Below are 6,000 nucleotides of genomic sequence, written 5' to 3'. Positions count from 1 at the left end.
CAGGGAGGAAGGTGGTTAAGCAAGTAAATGTAAACAATTGCTATTAGACCCATCCCTGTATTTAGAGAGCTGAACCCAGGGTCTAAAGATCCAGGTTCAAATCCTGGCGTGTTACCAACTACCCATATGGACTCAGTTAAGTCACATAGTGCTGATTAATTCTGTTGGGCTCAGTTTCCCCATATATAAAACGAAGGGATAAAACAAGCCTTTCTAATTATCCAATTGCCCCAGTTTCTCTTTTTTCTTTCTCCACTTCTTTCTCCCAGTCTCAACCCTACAGCCATCCTATTCTCTTCTCCTAGTCTCAACTCCTTTTTTTTTCCTCCACAAAACAAAACTATTTCCCTGGCATTGCTGACTCACAAATATTCTTAAAGGATAAAGAAATGGCTAATTAGCCCCAATGCTAAGCAGGCACCAGGTCAGCAACTCAAATATGGCCCCGGACATCTTGTAGCTATGCTACTTTGGTCAAGTCACTTAATCATTCTGTTTGCCTCATTTTCTTCCTCTGTAAAATGGGGATAAATGGTAGCAGTTACCTCCCAGGGTTCTTGTGAGGATCAAAGGAGAAAATAATTATAAAACAATCAACATGCCTGGTACATAGTAGGAACTAAATAAACATTAACTATTAAACAATGACTTTTCTTTTTTTTTTTTTTGCTGAGGTTAATTGGGGTTAAGTGAGTTGCCCAGGGTCTCACAGCCAGGACGTGTTAAGTGTCTGAGATCAGATTTGAACTCAGGTCCTCCTGACTTCAGAGTTGGTGCTCTATTTACTGTGCCACCTAGCTGCCCCCAACAATGACATTTTTTTAAAAAATTTATTGACAGTTATTGGGATGAAGAAAAGAAGATGGAAAGAACAAGGTGGCTTGTTTAAGAGATATTTGAGGAAATGTGAAATTACCCAGGCTGTGGGATAAGTCAGTGCTACATCATCTTATTATCTCCTATTCTGAGTCCAGGAGTAGGTGCACAGAGCCCATGAGATGTGAATTTGGTAAAGACTTCAGAGCATAGACCATGGAAAGCAATAGCTGCTCCTCCTAGGGGAATAGGAAGGAGATTAAGTCTCTCTCTCTCTCTCTCTCTCTCTCTCTCTCTCTCTCTCTCCCTCTTTTTCCCCCTTCTCTCCCCTCTCTCCTCTCCACTTTCTCTCTCTCTCTCTTCTCTCTCTCCTCTCTCTTTTCTCTCTCTCTCCTCTCCCTCTTCTCTCTCTCTCTCTCCCCTCTTTTCTCCCCCCCTTTCTCTCCCCTTCTCTCTCCTCTCCACTTTCTCTCTCTCTCTCCTCTCTCTCTCTTTCTCTCTCTCCTCTCTTTTCTCTCTCTCTCCTCTCCCTCTTCTCTCTCTCTTCTCTCTCTCTCTCTCTCTCTCTCTCTCTCTCTCTCTCCATCTCCTTCTCTCTCCTCTTTCCCTCTCTCTCTCTATTTAACTCCTCCCTTTATACCTTCTGTGTTTAGGTGGTTTCCCTAGAGTCTCTGCTTAAAGCCCAAGGAATGGCTGGTAGTCAATGCTCATCAGCAAATCATCAGCTCCTTGAGCCCTCCATTCCAGAAGCAGAGATTCTGACAAAGATGATTAGTCATGGGATTTCTCTAAGCAAGATCCGCACTATTTTGCAAGAGAGGCAACTTAATTGTCCTGGATAAAGGGAAAGTCACTGCTCCTGAATGGTGGATGAGAAAGGGACCAATATTAGGCAATTAGGACCATGGAGCCCCTATTTAGTAAAGGGTGGAGGAGACAGAGACTGAAATATTTTGTTAGTTCCATAAAACCCAGTTCACATCCATCTCACACACTGAGCCTTTCAACTTAGCAACATTTCTTCTCTTGAAGAATCTTCTATTTCTCCTGGATCCCAGGAGAACCTGGATGGATGGATCTTCACATCCATATCTCAACTTCTCAAGCAAAGAGACTGTTCACTGAAAGGACAGGAAACTGCCTGGAATTTTCCTCATAGGCATTCAGGTCAGGACAGAATTTACTTACTCAAAACCATTGGGAAAATCATGCCCTACATTAAAAAATAATTTACTCTTTATTCCCTCTGTAATTGTGACCTAAGAACTCAACCCATTAAACAATTCCACCAATCTAAGCTCAATGGGAAATGTCTCACTTTAAAAGAGAAGATGATTTTCAGAAGCAACTTTTATTATACTAGTGACACCAAACCCAGAAGTGGGTCAGGTTTCCTCAGCCAGAGATATTTGAGACTAGTTTCCAAATAAATGCAAAGTGAATTACTTGCAAGGGACTGAGTTCTGACCCATTTCTAGTTCTTTTTTATTATATACATTATTATTTGCCTAATTTCTTATTCAGCCTGATTCTCTCACTTGCAGGTTGGTTGGAGATCAAACTATAATGGAGACTCAGGGGAATAGTTAATTTGTTATTTTTTTATTTATTAATATTATTACTTTTATTAATTAACACAATTAGCTAAATTGTGTTAATATGCCTCCTAATTATTTTCTCTATTTATGTGATTGGTATTTTAATATTTTCTTACTAGTACCTGAAATACATTCTACTGAACTCAGACTAATAGAAAAAAAAATCAGAGTTGTCAAAGTAAAATGAACGTTTAGAGATTCAGATAGAAGTCTAATGTTTATAGATTAGAGAAAAGTTTAATCTTTTTTACTTATGTCAGAAACCCTACAGCAATACCTCATCAAAACTGGACTGCACCATGTACATACAAATAAACTTGTACTGCTGATAACATATTTGAAAAGATTAAAGCCATTTTATAATATATCTCAAAGGAAAGATGATAGCAAAAGAAGAGAAAAAAAAATCAATGACAGTATTATTACCTTCCCCAAAGGCAATCAAAATAATATCAATAAAGGACTCTCAATAAAATGTCTACTTGTCATCTTCACAAAAATCTTCATAGAAAGATCTACATACTACTTATCAAGGGTATCCTTGATGAAAACAGGAGGAAACTGACAGACTTTTTTTCAATCGGTCTCTTTAACATTGAACATTTTTATTGTCAAACATTGCTTAGAAAGTGTTGGGAACATAGGAACCCATTTTGTTTATTGTTCATTGATATTTTAAAAAGCATTTAATGTAGCAGAGCAAAATGCAGCCCTAATCATTTTCTTCCAACAAGGCGTTTGTACTTTTAAACACATTTATATTTAAAAGATCATATATGATCCCCTCATATATGCAGTCACAGAGATGACTGCATATCTAATGATGTTCTAATTACAAATTTTGATGAAGATACAATACTGGAAAATATTCACTTGCCACTGTTCTGAAGATTGTCCTACATAAGATCCAGATGGATGAGGAATTGCAGAAGGATGGTAAAGACCTCCAAATATTACTGTCTGCAATTGATAGTGCACTGATAATATAAAGACCACTGAATCTCCTCAATGATTACTTTTCTTTTCTTTCATTCCTTAAAGAGAAAAACCTCAAATCAAAGTGGGGAAATTCCCTATCTGTATTCAAAGGGAAAACAGATTCTTGGTAGAAAGGTGAAATAGGTTTCTAAAATATTCTTTTTTTTACCAATTTTTATAAAAAGCATTAACTTAAAAAAAATAGAAGTATGAGGGTAGATGACCAGCTTTGAAGTCTGAAAGGCATAGACATAATTCCGTGACCTGCATGTCATTTAACTTGTCAGTCAACTCTCTGAAAGTTACTAATCTGCATTATACTGGAAAGTCCCCAAACAAGTGAAATTTCTGGTCTGGGATCTATCTGTATTCAAAGGGAAAACAGATTCTTGGTAGAAAGGTGAAATAGGTTTCTAAAATATCTTTGGTTCTTTTTTTACCAATTTTTATAAAAAGCATTAACTTAAAAAAAATAGAAGTATGAGGGTAGAGGACCAGCTTTGAAGTCTGAAAGGCATAGACATAATTCCGTGACCTGCATGTCATTTAACTTGTCAGTCAACTCTCTGAAAGTTACTAATCTGCATTATACTGGAAAGTCCCCAAACAAGTGAAATTTCTGGTCTGGGATCTATCTCAAAAATACTTTATCATTATTTTATACTGAGATTTCATGTTTTCTTAGCTCTATATTTCAAGGCAGTTCTAAAGCAAGAGAAGGAAGACTTTGGAACACTGACTTTGGAATTAACCTGACTCTACCACTCATTATCAAATAAATTAATCTTTGGACCTCAGTTTCCTCATCTGAAAAATAGGGAGGAAGCAGGATAAGCCCCAAAGTTCAAAGAACATTTCTTATTTCTTTGAATCCTTGGATTTAGAATTCTAAGATAGTGAGAGAGACTATTTTCTTCCATAGTAGAATACAATATAATTTTGTTTTCTGAAAATTCTGGAGAATGGAGGGATGTGCTCTGTAGAATTGAGGAGGGAAAACTGAGTCAGATTATCTTATTTTGAATAAACTATGTTTTAAAAAATTTAAATATTTGTAAACTTTGTGATAGAATTCTCATAATAAATATAGCCAAGATACACTTTAGGGAATTTTCTTACTCTCTTCTTTTGTGGTCAATATCCAGAAAACCTGGAAAGAAAAACAATATGCAATCACAATATTACAAATGAAAATTTTACTTTTTAAAATGGAGGGTAATAAAACCAAAATGCTTGAATGGGGAAACTCATTGGGTCATTGGGACATCCCTTTTCATTGACCACTATAGGCACTTCTCTTGCAGCTAAGCAAACACCTTGGCCTTTTCAAGTGGCCCCATAATCAGGTTATTTCCTATGACACACACTCTGGTCTCTTTCTGAAAATTATGCAGGACTAAATTAATTCCTCCCACTTTGCATCCCTTTCTCCTCCTCCTCCACCATCTCTATGCATGACTTTACATCTCTAGCCTGCAGAACTGGATGCTGGTGGGAGAATCTCTTTGGTTTAGGTGCTAGACATACACACAACTATAAGGAATCTCTTGCTTCCTAGAAAACCTTCAGAAATTAACTATATTTATAACCTTCTCTGATACCTGGGAAGGAAGTTTCGTGGTATAGTAAAAGGGCACTGGATCTGAAGCCACAAAACTTGGATTCAAATCCCAATTTCCATTTCCTCATCAATAAATAAGGGGGAATCAACCAAGTAATTGCAATATCTAACCCTATTATCCTTTCTAGGGCAATGTCTTGGATGTAGATGTTTGTGTTCCTTAGGATCATCAAAAGCTTATATCACAAACAATGTTAGCATATAAACTGAAATGTTGACTTTAATTTCTGATATTTATTGATATAGAAGGAACCAAGTATCTAATCAATATGAAAAACTTAGAAGAAGAAAATTGTTTGTTATTGTTCAATTGTTTTCAGTCATATTTGACTCTTTGTGACTCCATTTGGGGTTTTCTTGGCAAAGATACTGGAGTAGTTTGCTATTTCCTTCTCCAGCTCAATGAGTAACTGAGGCAAATAGGGTTCAGTGACAGCCTAAGTTCACACAGCTGATATGTGTCTAAGGCCAAATTTGAATTCACTAAGATAATTCTTCCTAACTCTAGGCCTGCCTTCTATCTACGTGTCCTCTAGCTTCCAGAGGAAGAAAGGAACCCCTCACAAGGCCCCCATATGGTGTGCCTTCCAATATCAATCAACCAACTGATATCAATTAGGTTTGTTTTACAAAAGGATATTTATTGAAAAGGAATTGCAAGTGCAACAATTAAAAACAATATCCCCAAATCTTGGGGTCATTCTTTCCTTCCACATAATTATGGTTCATAATTTAAAATATCAAGTTAGTTAGGCATATACATATAGAGAATAAATGAGGCCGACAGTATCTCCAAACATCTATCCAAGGCTATCCTACTGATTCTGTTCTTTTTTTCTTTTTTTTTGGAGGTGGGGAGGGTGACTATTTATTCTCAATGGAAGAAAATCAATCTAACTCGTGCCATGTCATGGTCAAAGAAGTTATATTGTCTTTTCAAAATAATATTTTGTTCTGGGTCAAATTCATGTCAACCTTTGTGCAAAG

The sequence above is a fragment of the Sarcophilus harrisii genome, chromosome 2, assembly GCF_902635505.1.
Source record: "Sarcophilus harrisii chromosome 2, mSarHar1.11, whole genome shotgun sequence".
In the NCBI taxonomy this organism is placed as follows: domain Eukaryota; kingdom Metazoa; phylum Chordata; class Mammalia; order Dasyuromorphia; family Dasyuridae; genus Sarcophilus; species Sarcophilus harrisii.
The sequence above is the reverse complement of the archived record's forward strand: the minus strand, read 5'-3'. Positions refer to the sequence as shown.